The 17,936-nt window shown below is 43.2% G+C and overlaps 1 long non-coding RNA gene across 1 annotated transcript; it reads left to right on the top strand.

The window, feature by feature from the left end:
• The first annotated feature begins 3,492 nt into the window (after window positions 1–3,492).
• LOC142477796 (uncharacterized) lies at window positions 3,493–9,045 on the top strand. The gene is made up of 3 exons (XR_012792703.1): window positions 3,493–3,544; window positions 4,986–5,097; window positions 8,724–9,045. It is a non-coding gene; the product is annotated as an uncharacterized LOC142477796 (long non-coding RNA).
• The last annotated feature ends 8,891 nt before the right edge of the window (window positions 9,046–17,936 follow it).

The following is a 17,936-nucleotide window of genomic DNA, read 5'->3' as shown; positions in this document are numbered from 1 at the left end:
CCTCAATTCATGTCCTCTAATATTTGAAAGCTCTCTCCTAGCATTTTCTCTTTACCACAGAACGTCATCCCAATGTAACCTCTCTCTTGTTCTTTCTGCTTGCTGTTTCCTCACTCCTCTGTTAAACTTTTCTAATTTCTCTAACTTCCACACTCCTGCTTTTATCCACATGTTCTCCTCTTTCCTTCCCCTACCTTTGCATGTGTCTACACACTGCACCATTTGTACAGACCTCTATTGCAGCTATTTCTGCACTGCTCAATGAAAAGCACTCTTTAATATCCTATTCTCTGTGCCCCCTCTCTCTGCGCCCCCTCTTTTGGCGCCTCCTCTCTCTGCGCCCCCTCTCTCTGCGCCTATCTGTCTCATTCTCTCTACGTCCCTCTCTCTCTACATAGAGCTATCTCTGTCTCTCTCTACACCTATCTCTGTGTGTCCTTCTATGTTTGCTGATGTGTGGGATATCTCTTATAATCTTGAACCTGCTCATATACACATCGGGCCTCCCTGCCTCTGCCTCCCTGCTAAGAGTGTTAACCTATCTAATGTAATCCACATTCCTTTCCTTACTTTTCTCTTCCCTTCTCCTATGCCATCTGGAATGTCCGTTCTCTGACTAACAAGGCTCTAGTTGTACATGACCTCTTCTGCTCTCATCATTCACAATCAGTCATTCCCCTCACCCCATCTTACCTGTCCCACTGATTTTCCACTGCTTAATTAAACTCTCCTCTGACATCTACTCTAACCTCTCTCTCTCTTTCCGCTTAAACTAACAATCTTATTAACTCTTACAATGCTATCCTCCTATCTATATGCCCCCTCTAGGCTCTGACACACTTGTCCCTCTAGCCCACACCCTTGGCTAAATTCCCAAACATGTTCATCACACTTCCACTCGCTGTTCTTAATGCCTATGAAGGAAATCACACAATTGATATTTGATTTTTCTACAGTAAAAATGTCTCCAGTCCTGTATAAAGCTGCTCTCTGGGGCCAAACCACACTACTTTTTTTTCCACATTCATCAACACACAAATTTAATTTACGCTGTCTTTTTTCCCCTGTATTTGACTCCCTCCACTAACCTTCTTCTCACACTTGCCATCCTTCCTTCACTTCTCCTCAAGCATTTGACTACTTCAGAGGCAAGGTGGATGCCACCCACAAGGAGATTCCTTCTGTCCCTTCCCCCTTCTCTCCTTCTACCTAATTCTCCTTCTGCGTTTGACTCCTTTTCTTCTCTTACAGAGCTGGAAGCTAATCATCTTCTCTTCTCCCTCTACCACATGCCCTCTAGATCGTATCCCCTCACACCTTACTGCATCTCTTAGTCCCCACTCTCACCCACATCTTCAATTCCTCCCTATTCTCTGGCTCTTTACCCTCTTACTTTAAGCCTGTAGTGGTCACCCTTTTCTCAGAAACAACCTACACCCTATGTGCCTTACTAACTACCGCCCTGTATCCCTCCTGCTGTTTGTCTCCTAATTGCTAGAATGTCAACATTCTTAAATCACATTCCCTCCTGGATCCTTTACAACCTGCCTTTCGTACAGCTCGTTCTACAGACTGTGCTTAAAGCAAATTCCCAAGGTCACTTTTCCCTACTAATCCTACTTGATCTATCTGCTGCGTTTGATGCTCTCAATCACTCTCCTCCTTCATATTCTAAACTCTCTCTTGGTATCCGTAACACAGTTCTATCCTGGTTTTCATCATAACTTTCCTGTCACACATTCTCCATCTCTGTTGCTAACATGTCTTCGTCTTCTATTGATCTGTCTGTGGGTATACATCAGGGCTCTGTTCTGAGATCTCTCTTTCTCTCTACATACTATCATTTGGTGACCTCATCAACTCTTTGTGACAATCCTATAAATAACAAATACAAATATCAGGTCATGGGAATAAGTGATTTGGACATAAAAGTAACATTTCGGAAGTGTGGACAACTAATACATCTTGTAGATTGCCTTTACAGTGTGATGTCATTGATTCAGTAGATTGTGTGCAGACCAGGACTGCAGTACAGTGTCACTCACATGGATGACTTGCGTGGTAGAAGCTCAAGAACAAGGATGTCAAACTCCAGTCCTCGAGGGCAGCAAACAGGCCAGGTTTTCAGGATATCCCTACTGAAAACCTGGCCTGTTTGGGACCCTCGAGGACTGGAGTTTGACATGCATGCTCTAGAAGGAGCACAGCTGTGGGTGGGAGGTGGATTTGCTTTGCATCAAATGGTTTGGAGCAAGGTTTATTGTATGTATTATCATAATAACAATGCAATGCTTAACTTTTATTTCAGGAGGGATGACTGCAGAACAGAAGTGAATATTGAAGCCATGTGTTCCTTTTCTTGCAAAAGAGAAAATTTGAAGGACAGTTGAAGAGAAGGAAAATTACTACACAGAGACAGATAAGCAATGTGTATATTTCTCATTTACCATTTAGTATTTGTCGTTTTATTGACTCCACACAATCCGGCTGCTACGGGTTTCACATTGAATATTTTCATCTCTACTCTACCCCTTCCTGTGATCTGAACCATGCAAGTTTTCGTTGATTCAATACATCATGAGTAGAGGGTGGCTACAGTATGAAGTAAAGACCCAAGGACCACATCTACTACCATTCATAACAAGAACATGTGCAGTAGCGCACAGCTGCAGTTCTATGTGATTGTTATGAAAGGTTGAGGTGGTTCAATTCTATGAATCTGGAGTGGGATGGATCCTGTTTGCATCATATGGTTTCATCTAGGCCAGTAGATTATATAACTCTCAGTACAGGTTACACATGGCATCAGTATTAGTGATTTAAAGAGGAGGAAAGCTTCAATGTGGAGAACAAAGCCAAGTAATGTTGAAGTTACTCCTTTTACCATTTACTTGGTCAGTCTGTACTGTCTACTCTCCACACAGCTGCTAAGGATCTTCCATTTTAAATACTTTCACCTCCTATTCTGCACTGCTTTGCTGCCCATTATTCAGAGATGCGTTCCAGTCATGTTTAGCACTCTGAATCTCTCTGCAGTCATTGGTTCAGCACATCATGGGTAGAGCATGGCTACAGATACAGCAAGCTATTATTATTTTACCGGCTGATCACCCATAATATTGCATTAAAACATAGAATATCACTTAATTTCCAAAAGATTCAGTGATGCTGATAATGCAGAATCTCACAACATTTCCCATCATAATGCCATAATGCACAAGTGGGAGAAATAATCCTTGCTATATCTGTACATTGTGTGACGTATTACCTCAATGACCAATGAGAGCAAGTACATCTTCTGTATAGAGCGGCTGTGTTATGATGCGGTTATTGATCATCATTGACATAATCACAAGAATCTTATGCAAAGGGAAATTGTCCGCAGCGAAGTGAGATTTCAGCCCCCAAACGTCTGTAATATTAATGCAATGTCTTACTTTTGTTGCAGTGAACACTGAAGAGACGGATCTACTACAACACTGTACAGGATGAGCATATGCTACAAGCAGCAAAATGATCTTGCAGTTGACAGTATGTTGTTCTGGTAATGTGCACAATTATTATTTATGGGCTACACACCACAGTGCTGGACATATTCTGTTAACTTCAACTCTACTCCTAACATGGAGATGTCTTCCTGGTGTTACTGATTCAGTACATCATATGCACAGTGTGGTTATGATATGATGGATTGATTTAATGAACCCACCAACCAATGATGACATCTGCATCATCTTCTGTAAAGTGCAGCTACAGCATGATATTATCAGCATTTGGTGCGGTATAATCAGAGGTATCTATGTGCTTTTGTGCCTGTTTTAAGTCCTCCAGCTTAACGCCCCTACACCTCCCACTACACAGGCATACTTACTTATGCATACACTGACATCTGGCATACCTACACACACCCCAGGGCCACTTCCTTCCCCTGATGTCAGGGAGAGGATGGGCATGCAGAGTGCAGTAAGTCTCCACGTTACTCTGGCCAACAGTCTTGGCCTACCTCCAGCATCTGTCACCCACAACATCTGTTCCCTCCTTGTAAAGTGCTGAACTATCTCACCTGGGTCAGTGCTATAGCTGATCACAGTGCCCGATCAGGATGTCACTGTGACAGGCAGCAGTGCAGATTGACCGGTCAATCAATGCAGTGCCGCAACATATGCACTAAATGAGATTTCCGTGCCCCCAGTCAGGTTACTCCCTGGGCAGTGACCCTGCTCACACCCTCCCCTAGTTCCACCTCTGATCACAATTATCTCTCTTGGAGAGTGTAGCAAATTGGAGTTGGGGGAATCTCACCTCTGCCATGCATGGTCACAATCTGGGCACAGGACCCAAATAGTGGGCAATGTGGCACTTCTTACAGTAGAGAATAAGTAACTTTATTCTTTACTTGTGTATTAAGGACCTTATTTGCATTAAATTCAGTCCACATGGGACCAAGACTTTCTGGCTTACTGAACAAAGTGGAATTGTTTCGTAGAGGGTGGAGAATTGTATTTTATCTGAAATTACCCCCTCTGCACAAAATACAAACAATTATACCCATACAAGTACCTTGTGGAAGTTGTTGCCCTCTATCTTCCTGTGGTCTCTCCCTGTTTCTCACCGTGCCTCCTCCCATTTCCTTGCACCTCTGCGTCTCCGCATATATCCCTATACTCAGAGCCGGCTCCGGTCAGTGACATGGGATGCCCAAATATGAGCATACCCATATATGGGCATCCATGCCACTGACCGGAGCCCGCTCTGTTGCGGATATGGAGAGAGACTGGGAGATTTACATCCCCTTATAATTCATATGGTGCATAGTACCGGCACGTATTGTTTTACCGGTACTGTGTACCTTCTTACTTTCACACTGGTACAGTATGTGCTGCAGTGGGACTGAGAGGGATATATTGGTAACACATAGTCATTGGTGGGGGAATTCAATCCATTTTGAAAATAGTAATGCATTGTTTTTTACTTTTTTTTTGCAGTAATGAAGAATGAAAAAGTTCTGTTAAAATTGAATTGGACGTGAACTGGATTCAGCATTTCATCATCAACTCTGCACCAGTGTGAATTGACGTTCTTTAATGTTCTGACAAGGTACATGCAACATCTCTTCCTCTACCCCTACACCACCCTCTGCCTCTTGCCTCTCTCTCCACCTCCCTGCTAAGCGTATTAACCCATCTAATGTAATCCACATTCCTTGTCTCACTTTACTCTTCCCTTCTCACGTGCCCTCTGGAATGTCTGCTCTACGACTAACATGGTCTATTTGTACATGACCTCTTCTGCTCTCATCATCCACCACTTCTCATTCCCCTCACCCCTGTCCTACTCGATACCTCAGCTTAATTGAACTCTCTCCTCTGACATCTACCCTTATCTCTAACCTCTCCTCACTTTCTGCTTAAACTAACTATCTTGTTAACTCTTACAATGCTATCATCTCCTCCTCCCTCCTCCTCCATCATCTATATGCCCCTTCTAGGCTCTGACACACTCATCCCTCTAAGGCCGTGATTATCATGGGCACACGCTTGGTCGTCCACAGTGCGTGCGAGCGATGCAGGGCCTCCCCGTCGCCTCGGACCTCAGTGCGGGGATTGCTGGAGCGACAGGCATGCGCTAACTTTGCCTTCTGTTGTGTGCTTACTATAGACGCAGCCTAAACCATGCATTGGTTTAATTCACAAGCACGCTCTCATCACACTTCATCACATCACACTGCTGCTCTTAACACCTATGGAGGAAATCTCACAGTCTGATTTTCTACACTAAACCTTTGTCCTGTTCTGTAAAACTCTGCTCCTTTTTTTAAGGTCAAACACTACTTTTTCCTCACTCATCAACACTCCAATTTCATTCACACTGTCTTCTATGTATTTGAGTCCCACCACTGACTTTCTCCTCCCACTTAACATCCATCCTTTATTTCTCCTCAAGCCTTTGCTCACTTGAGGCAAGGTGGATGCCATCCACAAGTAGATTCGTTCTCTCCCTTCCCCCTCTCTCTTTTTCTATCTAGATCTCATTGCACTCTTGACTCCTTTTCTCCTGTCACAAAGCTGGAACCTGATCTTCTCTTCTCCCTCTACCACATGCCCTCTCAATCCTATATTCTCACTCTCACCCACATCTTCAATTCCTCCATATCCTTTGGCTCTTTCAACTCTTCCTTTTAAGCATGCAGTGGTCACCCCTATTCTCAAAAATAACCTTGACCTTGTGTGAATTTCTAACTATTGCCCTGTATCCGTCCTACCATTTGCCTCCTAATTGCTAGAACGTCTTGTGATCTCCCGTTTGATCAACATTCTTAAATCACATGCTCCTCTGGGCCCTTCACAATCTGCCTTTCCCAATGTAACCAATTATGTACATAAAGAAAATTCCCAAGGTCCATTTTACTTACTAATCCTGCTTGATCTCTCTTCTGCTTTTGATACTGTCAATCACTCTTCTCATTCATATTCTAAACTCTTTCTTCGTATCCGCAGCAAACTTATATCCTGGTTTTCATCATACTTCTCCATCACACATTCTCCATCTCTGTTGCTAACGTGTCTTTGTCTCCTGTTGTTTTGTCTGTTGGTATACCTCAGGACTCTGTTCTGGGACCTCTCTCACTACATACTATCACTAGTTGACCTTATCAACTATTTTGGCCCTTGATATCATCTCTATGCAGATGATACACACACCTATCCACCCTACCGTCACTCCTGCCATTTAGTTCCTAGTTTCGGGTCGCCTCCTGGCTATATCCTCCATGGATGACACTCTTCTGCCTTAAACCTAATGTCTAAAACTGAGCTCCTCATATTTCCCCCTAAATCTGGCCTAATATCACCTTTCTCCATCGCAGTAAACAGTACTACCATCATCCTGTCATGAAAGCACATTGCCTAGGAGTAACATTTGACTCTTCCCTTTCCATCTTCATTCACGACACTGGCTAAAGTTTGTCGATTCTTTCTCTGTAATATTTCCAAGATTTGCCCTTTTCTCTGTCAATCTACTGCTAAAACGCCAATGCATGCCCTTATCGTATGGGTTAACATACTGCTAACAGGGCTCCCTGCTTCACAACTTTCTCATTTGCAATCTATCCAAAACTCTGCTGCTTGAATAATTTCCCTTTCTCCCACAACAGTATCTGCTCATCTCCTCCTCCTCCTTAAATCCCTCTCCTTGCTTCCCATCAAGTTTCAGATCACCTACAAAGTTCTCCTCCTTACCTTTTTGTTAAGGTTCTCTATTAGTGGTGTACCGAGTACCCGGCGTTACCCGACACATTTCCAGCTACCCGGACATTACTCGAAACCGGCCACTGAGAAGTGGACTTGGCCGGGTAATACCCGGCGTCGGGTAATGTCAGGGCAGCTGGAAATAATCTTTTATACTTACCTTTCCTAAGACATCTAGGATCAGCAGCAGCAGTCCTCTGATGTTGGCAGCATCAGAGGTGTCTTCACCTGGCGGGGGGAGCTGCAGGAATCACTTCCACAGCACCGAAGCAGGTAAGCTGTGTCTGTGAGCCTGCAGCTCCCCCGCCGGCTGAAGACACCACAGATGCTGCCACCGTCACAGGACTGCTGCTGATCCTAGATGTCACCGCCACCCGGAAGGTAAGTGCCAAACCGTGTACCCGACCGGGTAGAACCTTTCATTTTGGCCGGGTACCCGTTACCCATTTTTTTATAGTTGAGGACCCAGTCCAACACTATTCTCTATTCATCTGCTCCTTCCTACATATCATCTTTGGTCTCGTTATGCCCTTCCTCGTCTCCTAAGCTCTACTAATAACTGTCTCCATTATACTTCTTACACCTCTACTGCGCACTCGCTCTCTTGCCTGAAACCCTTTCCCATCAATTTACCTGTGAAACTCACACACACTCAGTATATGCCAACATACCCTCTTCCACCCACATTTAAGATCAACCTTAAAATTCACAACTTAAATGAAGCATTTCAATAGCTTTTACTCGTTGCTACTGTCACTCATTCAGTCACTAACTATTGTTCCCAAGAAGTGCTTTATACTACAAGTACCCACCATTAAGGACAAGCATTGTCATCTACTGCACTTGTTCCCCCACCTGTTGTCTCTCTGTAAGTCTCCTTACATTTCTCTTAGATTGTAAACTACCCAGGACAGGGATTTACTTTCCTATTGTCTGTTTTTGTTTGTTGAACTTATTGTATAATAATTTCCTGTACTTTTTGGTCTCTCTTGTAAAGCGCTGAGTACACAATGGGTGGTATATAAATAGAGATATATGCAGAGTCTAGAGACAAGGCACACGTGTATAGGTAGCTACAGTTTATCCGGGACCGTATGCATCCTTGAAGTGCCTGTCCCAGTTATTTTCTATTGATTGCAATGTAGGAGTGTCTGTCCTGTCTTATTTTTTTTATTATTATTATCATTATTATTATTATATATACAAAGATATATACAAAGATTGTTTCCTGTCGTTAGCATGACATTGTGTGACACAGTGTGATGTCATTGATTCAGTAGATTGTGTGCAGACCGGGACTGCAGTACAGTTTCACTGACATGAATAACTTGTGTGGTAGAAGCTCTAGAAGGAGCACAGCTGTGGGAGGGAGGTGGATTTGCTTTGTATCACATGGTTTGGAGCAAGGTTCATTGTATGTATCGTCAATAATAATTATAATAATAATAATGCAATGCTTAACTTTTTTATTTCAAGAGGAAAGACTGCAGAACAGAAGTGAATATTGAAGCCATGTGTTCATTTTCTTGCAAAATAGAAAATTGAAGGACAGTTGAAGAGGAGGAAAATGACTACACAGAGACAGATAAGCAATGTGTATATTTTTCATTTAGTATTTGTCGTTTTATTGACTCCAAAAAATCCGGCTGCTAAGGATTTCGCATTGGACATATTCACCTCTACTCCACCCCTTCCTGTGATCTGTACCATGCAGATTTTTGTTGATTCAATACATCATGAATAGAGTGTGGCTACAGTATGAAGTACTGACCCAAGGACCACATCTACTACCATTCATAACAAGAACATGTGCAGTAGCGCACTGCTGCAGTTCTATGTTATTGCTATGAAAGGTTGAGGTGGTGCAATCATATGAATCTTGAGTGGGAGGGATCCTGTTTGCATCATTTAATTTGATCTAGGCCAGTAGAGTATATAACTCTCAGTACAGGTTACATATGGCATCAGTATTAGTGATTTAAAGAACAGAAAAACAGGAGTGGAGAACAAAACCAAGTAATGTTGAAGTTACTACTTTTTACTATTTACTTGGTCAGTCTGTACTGTCTACTCCCCACACAGCTGCTAAGGGTTTCCATTTGAGATACATTCACCTTCTACTCTGCACTACTGTGCTACCCTCTATTCAGAGATGAGTTCAAGTCATGTTTACCACTCTAAATCGCTCTGCAGTCATTGATTCAGCACATCATGGGTAGAGCATGGCTATAGATACAGCAAGCTTTATTTTACCCTAATATTGCATTAAAAAATAGAATATCACTCAGTTTCCTACAGATTTACTGATGCTGATAATGCAGAATCTCACCCTCCCATCATAATACACCAGAGGAAGAAATAATCCTTGCTATATATGTACATTGTGTGACATATTGCCTCCATGACCATTGATGGCAAATACATATTCTGTATAGAGCAGCTGTGTTATGATGTAGTTGTTATTGATCATCATTGAGATATAATCACAAGAATCTTATGCAAAGGGAAACTGTCATTAGCATAGTGGGATTTCAGCCCCCAAACTTCTGTAATATTAATGCAATGTCTTACTTTTATTGCAGTGAACACCGAAGAGACGGATCTACTACAACACTGCACAGGACAAGAGTATACACTACAAGCAGCAAAATGATCATGCAGTTGACAATATGTTGTTCTGGTAATGTGCACAATTATTATGTATGGGCTCCACACCACAGTGCTGGACATATTTTGTTAACTTCAACACTACCCCTACCATGGAGATGTCTTCCTGTGATTGGTGTTACTGATTCAGTACATCATATGCACAGTGTGGCTATTATATGATGGATTGATTTAATGAACCCACCAAACACTGATGACATCTGTATCATCTTCTGTAAAGTGCATCTACAGCAGGATATTATCAGCATTTGGGGTGATATAATCAGAGGCATCTATGTGCTTTTGTGCTGGGTAAAGTCCTCCAGCTGAACCGCCCCCCGCCCCCCACCCCCCTACACCTCCTGCCACACAGGCAAACTTACTTACACACACAGCACACTTACTTATGCACACTGACACTTGGCATACCTACACACACACACCCCACAGCCACTGGCATGCATGCAGAGTCCTGGGCATGCAGGATGGGCATGCAGAGTACAGAATATCTCCACCTTGCTCTGGCCCGTACTCTTGGCCTACCCCCAGCATCTGTCACCCACAACCTCTGTTCCCTCCCTGTAAATTGCTGCACTAACACACCTTGGTCAGCGCTGCAACCGATCACAGCACCGGATCATGTCACTGTGATAGGAAGCAGTGCTAATTGACCGGTCAATCAATGCCACGTGGCAACATACGCACCAAAAGAGATTTCCATGCCCCCTGACAGGCTACTCCCTGGGCAGTGACCCTGCTCATCTTCCACCTCTGATCACAATATTCTCTCTTGGAGAGTGTAGCAAATTGGAGTTGGGGGAATTTCACCTCTGCAGTGCATGTAGAGTCCTGTATGCAGAGTACAGAAAGTCTCCACCTTAGTCTGGCCCGTACTCTTGGCCTACCCACAGCATCTGTCACCCACAAATAATACATACACTAATACTCCCCACAATACACACTTTAATACCTCCTCAATAATAATCTCCCCAATAATATTATAGTCTTAAACACAATATACACAATACCCCCTAACACAAGATACCCAATCTAACACTCTCCTCTGCACCTCAACATAATATACACACTATAATACCCTACACACAATATAATACTCCCACACACACACACAATATACACACTATCCTCCTACCACCATAAAACACAACCAATAATACACACACACTTTGTGGATGTTGGGACCAGCTCCTTGCATGCACCAGTGAAAGAGAGAGGCCTGCCATCCGTGCCTCCCTCCGTTTCCCATCTTCTCCCTGTCTCCCTCCCTTTCTTTGCATCTCCCTGCATCTTTGCGTATACCCAGTCAGTGACGGCTCCGGTCACGTGATGCCTTAATATGGGCTTATCCATATATCTGTTGCAGAGATGGAGAGAGACCTGGAGATTTTACATTTCCTTATAATTCATATTGGTACTTAGTACGGGCACTTATTGTTTTATCAGTACTGGGTACCTGACCGTACTGGCCTACGAGTGAGAAGGCAATATTGGCATCACACAGTTACTGTTGAATATGTCATTCAATCCATTTTGAAAATAGTAATGCAATGTGGTTTTGTTTTGTTTGCTTTTTGCAGTAATGAAGAATGAAAAAGTTATATTAAAATTAAATTGGAGGGGAACTGGATTCAGCATTTCTTCATGAACTCTGCACTTGTGAGCATTGACCTTCTTGAGTGCCCTGACAGGTACACGCAACTTTAAGACTATAATCTTCATCAACTGCTGTGCAAGCTTTCGTGCTATACCTCCCCCTCCGGTTTTGATTTATACATTTGCTCTCTCAATTCATGTCCTCTAATATCTGGAGGCTCTCTCCTAGCATTTCTCTCTACCACAGCACGTCATCCCAATGTAACCTCTCTCTTGTTCTTTCTGTTTACTGTTTCCTCACTCCTCTGTAAAACTTTTCTAATTTCTCTAACTTCCACACTCCTGCTTTTATCCACATGTTCTATACACTTTCCTTCCCCTACCTTTGCATGTGTCTACACAAAGCACCATTTGTACAGACCTCTATTGCAGCTATTTCTGCACTGCTCAATGAAATGCACTCCTGCACATCCTATTCTCTTCCACCTTCCCTCATTCTCTACGCCCCCCTCTCAAAGCCCCCTCTCTCTATGTCTCCTCTCTCTACGCCTATCTGTCTCATTCTCTTGACGCCCTTCTCTCTCTACATATCCCTATCTCTGTCTCTCTCTACACCTATCTCTGTGTCTCCTTCTATGCTCGCTGATGTTGGGGGATATCTCTTATAATCTTGGACCGGCTCATATACACATCAGGCCTCCCTACTAAGAGTGTTAACCTATCTAATGTAATCCACATTCCTTTCCTTACTTTTCTCTTCCCTTCTCCTGTGCCCTCTGGAATGTCCACTCTTACTAACAAGGCTCTAGTTGTACATAACCTCTTCTGCTCTCATCAGTCACAATCAGTCATTCCCCTCACCGCATCTTACCTGTCCCACTGATTTGCCTCTGCTTAATTAAACTCTCCTCTGACATCTACTCTAACCTCTCTTCTCTCTTCTCTCTCTTTCTTTCTGCTTAAACTAACAATCTTATTAACTCTTACAATGCTATCCTCCTATCTATATGCCCCCTATAGGCTCTGACACACTCATCCCTCTAACCCACACCTTTGGCTAAATTCCCAAACACACTCATCACACTTCCACTCGCTGTTCTTAATACCTACGGAGGAAATCTCACACTTTGTTTGATTTTTCTACAGTAAAAATGTCTCCTGTCCTGTATAAAGCTGCTCTCTAGGGCTAAATACACTACTTTTTTCCACACTCATCAACACTCAAATTTAATTTACGCTGTTTTTTTTCTCTGTATTTGACTCCCTCCACTGACCTTCTCCTCCCACTTGCCATCCTTCCTTCACTTCTCCTCAAGCATTTGACTACTTCAGAGGCAAGGTGGATGCCACCCAAAAGGAGATTCCTTCTGTCCCTTCCCCCTTCTCTCCTTCTACCCAAATCTCCTTCTGCACTTGACTCCTTTTCTTCTCTTACAGAGCTGGAAGCTAATCATCTTCTATTCTCCCTCTACCACATGCCCTCTAGATCGTATCCCCTCACACCTTACTGCATCTCTTAGTCCCCACTCTCACCCACATCTTCAATTTCTCCCTATTCTCTGGATTTTTGCCCTCTTACTTTAAGCCTGTAGCGGTCACCCTTTTGTCAGAAACAAACTACACCCTATGTGCCTTACTAACTACCGCTCTGTATCCCTCATGCTGTTTGCCTTCTAATTGCTAGTGTCAACATTCTTAAATCACATGCCCTCCTGGATCCTTTACAACCTGCCTTTCGTACAGCACGTTCTACAGACTGTGCTTAAAGCTAATTCCCAAGGTTTTTCCCTACTAATCCTACTTGATCTATCGGCTGCGTTTGATGCTCTCAATCACTCTCCTCCTTCATATTCTAAACTCTCTCTTGGTATCAGTAACAAAGTTCTATCCTGGTTTTCATCATAACTTTCCTGTTACACATTCTCCATCTCTGTTGCTAACATGTCTTCGTCTTCTATTGATCTGTCTGTGGGTATACATCAGGGCTCTGTTCTGAGATCTCTCTTTCTCTCTACATACTATCATTTGGTGACTTCATCAATGCTTTTGGCCTTAGATATAATCTCTATGCGGATGATACACACACAAATCTATCCACCCCTGTTCTCACTCCTGCAATCCAGTCCCTACTCTTGGGTTGTCTCCTGGCTATATGCTCATGGATGGCACTCCACTGCCTTAAACTTAATGTCTAACACTGGGCTCATATTATCCCCTTTCTCCATCACAGTAAACAGTACTACCATCTATCTTGTCATCAAACATGTTGCATAGGAGTAACATTTGGCTCTTCAATTCCATCTCCATTCACATGCACGGCTATGGGTAAAATGTGTTGCCTCTTTCTCTGTAATATTGCCAAGATCTTCCCTTTCCCCTCTCAACCTACTGCTAAAACTCCAATGTATACTGTTATCCTATAGGTTATTTTAACATACTACTAACAGGCCTCCATGCTTCACAACTTTCTCCTATGCAAAACTCTGCTGCTTGAATTATCTCACTTTCTCCCACAACAGTCTCTGCTCATCTCCTTAAATCCCTGTCCTGGCATCCCATCAAGTTTTTGTATCACCTACAAAGTTCTCCTCCTTACCTTTTTGTTAAGGCTCTCCATTAATCTGCTCCTTCTTGCATATCATCTTTGATCTCTCGTTATGCCCTTGCTTGTCTCTTGCACTATAACCATAACTGTCTCCTGTAAACTTCTTTCACCTCTACTGTTCTCTCACTTGCCTGAAACCATTTTCCATCACTGCACCATACATGTGAAACTTCCTCACACTCAGTATATGCCAACATAACCTCTTCCACCCACATGTAAGACCAATCTTAAAATTCACGACTTAAATCAAGCATTTAAAAAACTTTGACTCGTGGCTACTGTCCCACACCCACAGTCACTGCTAACAACTATTGTTCCCAAGATGTGCTTTCTACTAATTGTACCCACCATTAAGGACAAGCATTGTCATCTACTGCACTTCTTCCCCCAACTGCTGCCTCTCTTTAAGTCTTCTAACATTTCTATTAGATTGTAAAGTTCCCAGGGCAAGGATTTACTTTCCTATAATCTGTTTTTATTTGTCGCACTTATTTTTTAATTATTTTTCCCCTCTCCCCTAATGATATACATATAGGTTTTCCTGTCATTTGCATGACAGAGTTATTATGGTTAACTATTGCATCATGTAGACTGCCTTTTCAGTGTGATGTAATTGATTCAGTACTTTGTGTGCAGACTGTGACTGCAGTACAGTGTCACGAACATTAATGACTTGTGTGGTAGAAGCTCTAGAAGGAACACAGCTATGGGAGGGAGGTGGATTTACTTTGGATCGCATGGTTTGGCGCAAGGTTCATTGTATGTATGATCATAACCATGCAATGCTTAACTTTTATTTCAGGAGGGAAGAACAGTGAATATTGAAGCCATGTGTTTCTTTTCTGTCAGAAGAGAAATTTTGAAAGACAGTTGAAGAGGAGGAAAATGACTACACAGAGACAGATAAGCAATGTGTATATTTCTCATTTAGTATTTGTCGTTTTGTTGACTCCACACAATCCAGCTGCTAAGGGTTTCGCATTGGACATATTCCCCTCTACTCTACCCTTCCTGTGATCTGTACCATGCAGGTTTTTGTTGATTCAATACATCATGAGTAGAGTGTGGCTGCTGTATGAAGTATTGACCCAAGGACCACATCTACTACCATTCATAACAAGAACATGTGCAGTAGCGCACTGCTGTAGTTCTATGTGTTTTATTAAAGGTTGAAGTGGTGCAATCATATGAATCTGGAGTGGGATGAATCCTGTTTGCATCATATGGTTTCATCTAGGCCAGTAGAGTATATCTCTCAGTACAGGTTACACATGGCATCAGTAGTAGTGATTTAAAGAACAGAAAAAACAAGAGAAACTTCAATGTTGATAACAAAGCCAAGTAATGTTGAAGATACTCCTTTAACTATTTATTTGATCAGTCTGTACTGTCTACTCCCCACACAGCTACTAAGTCTTCCATTTGAGATACATTCACCTCCTACTCTGCACTGCTGTTCTGTCCTCTATTCAGAGATGAGTTCCAGTCATGTTTACCACTCTGAATCACTCTGCAGTCATTGATTCAGCACATCATGGGTAGAGCATGGCTACAGATACAGTAAGCTTTATTTTACCGGCTGATCATCCATAATATTGCATTAAAACATAGAATATTACTCAGTTTCCAAAAGATTCAGTGATGCTAATAATGCAGAATCTTACAACACATCCCATCATAATGCACCAGAGGAAGAAATAATCCTTGCTACACTACCGACACGTTTTATTGAAGCACGGCTAGCACCGCAAGCCGGGGGATGCCCCGGCGTGCTAGCCGCACTCCCTCAGCGTGCCGCGCATCACCGATGCACGGTCACGCGTCATCGGGTGCCTGCGCCCCCTGCACGCGCGTCCAGGGCTCCCCGAGGGAGCACTGGTGTCCCGCGATGTGGGGGACAGCGGCAGGGGGTTCCGGGGGACCCGACGGACCCGGCAGCGGAAGGGAGAAAGCCCCGATCGGAGGGCGCTCCTCCGCTGCTTCGGCGTGCGCCCGGCACCCTCCGGCGCGCGCCAGGTTACTGCTGCGGCCAAGAACGGGCAAATGCTCGAATAAACTCGGCCGCAGCAGTATATCTGTACATTGTGTGACGTTTGGCCTCCATGACCATTGATAGCAAATACATATTTTGTATTGAGCGGCTGTGTTATGATGTAGTTGTTATTGATCATCATTGAGATATAATCACAAGAATCTTATGCAAAGGGAAAATGTCTGCAGCATAGTGGGATTTCAGCTCCCAAACTTCTGTAATATTAATGCAATGTCTTACTTTTATTGCAGTGAACACTGAAGAGACGGATCTACGACAACACTGCACAGGACAAGAGCAAACACTACAAGCAGCAAAATGATCTTGCAGTTGCAAGTATGTTCTGTAATGTGCACAATTATTATTTATGGGCTACACACCACAGTGCTGGACATATTCTGTTAACTTCTACCCCTACCATGGAGATGTCTTCCTGTGATTGATTCAGTACATCATATGCACAGTGTGGCTATGATATGATGGATGGATTTAATGAACCCACCACCCACTGACATCTGCATCATCTTCTGTAAAGTGCAGCAGGATATTATCAGCATTTGGGGTGGTATAATCTGGGGCATCTATGTGCTTTTGTGCCTGGATAAGTTCCTCCAGCTGAACCACCCCCCTATACCTGCCACACAGGCATACTTACAGAGCACACTTACTTATGCACACTGACACTTGGAATACACACACACACACACACACACACAGACACTGTCATGCATGCAGTGTCCTGTATGCAGAGTACAGAAAGTCTCCACCTTACTCTGGCCCGTACTCATGGCCTATCCCCAGCATCTGTCATCCACAACCTCTGTTCCCTCCCTGTAAAGTGCTGCACTAACACACCTGGGTCAGCGCTGCAGCTGATCACAGTGCCGGATCATGATGTCAATGGGATAGGCAGCAGAGCTGATTGACAAGTCAATCAATGCAGCTCCGCAATATATGCACCAAAAGAGATTTCTGTACCCCCTGTCAGGCTACTCCCTGGGCAGCGACCCTTCTCACCCCTCTCATTCCACCTCTGATCACAATAATCTCTCTTGGAGTGTGTAGCAAATTGGAGTTGGGGGAATCTCACCTCTGTAGTGCATGGTCACAATCTGGGCACTGTACCCAAATATTGGGCAATGTGGCACGTCTTACAGTAGAGAATAGAATAAGTAACTATATTCTTTACTTGTGTATTAAGGAACTTATTTGCAATAAAAATTCAGTCCACCTGGGACCAAGACTTTCTGGTTTTCTGAACAAAGTGGAATTGTTTTCCTATAATTTTATATTCTCTGAAATGTAACATCACAATAAAGTACTCCTATTTTTTTCCTTTGTGCTTTTTTATGGACTATTCCTTTATGTATTTCACTTAATGGGACTAATTACCTTACGATTAGATTTCACTTGTATTTTCTTGGGTTACTCTTTGGAATTTCTCTCTGTGTTCATTTATACTATCTTATTTAGAGCAGTCTTTGCCATTGGACCCCATTTCTTGCCAGAGAGATCTGTAACACAGAGTATTGAAGAGAGTACAGAACAGTGGTGAAGTAGATTTTTATGCTTCTAGGCAGCCTCCCTTCTCACCATGTATTCTGCCCCCGACGGTCTCTTGCACTGCTCCCTCCTACACCCACTCTCCTCACTCTTCCCTCCCCTCCCCGCTATCACTCAATGACCCCCTCTCATTCAATCCTGCTCCCTTACTCCCCCCTCACTCATTCTTCCTTCTGCACACACAATCCTCCCGAATATCACTCCCAAACAACACACACACTAATTCTCC

Source organism: Ascaphus truei, unplaced genomic scaffold (genome assembly GCF_040206685.1).
Source record: "Ascaphus truei isolate aAscTru1 unplaced genomic scaffold, aAscTru1.hap1 HAP1_SCAFFOLD_2328, whole genome shotgun sequence".
In the NCBI taxonomy this organism is placed as follows: Eukaryota; Metazoa; Chordata; class Amphibia; order Anura; family Ascaphidae; genus Ascaphus; species Ascaphus truei.
Note: the sequence above shows the minus strand (reverse complement) of the source record. Positions and strands in the feature narration are given on the sequence as shown.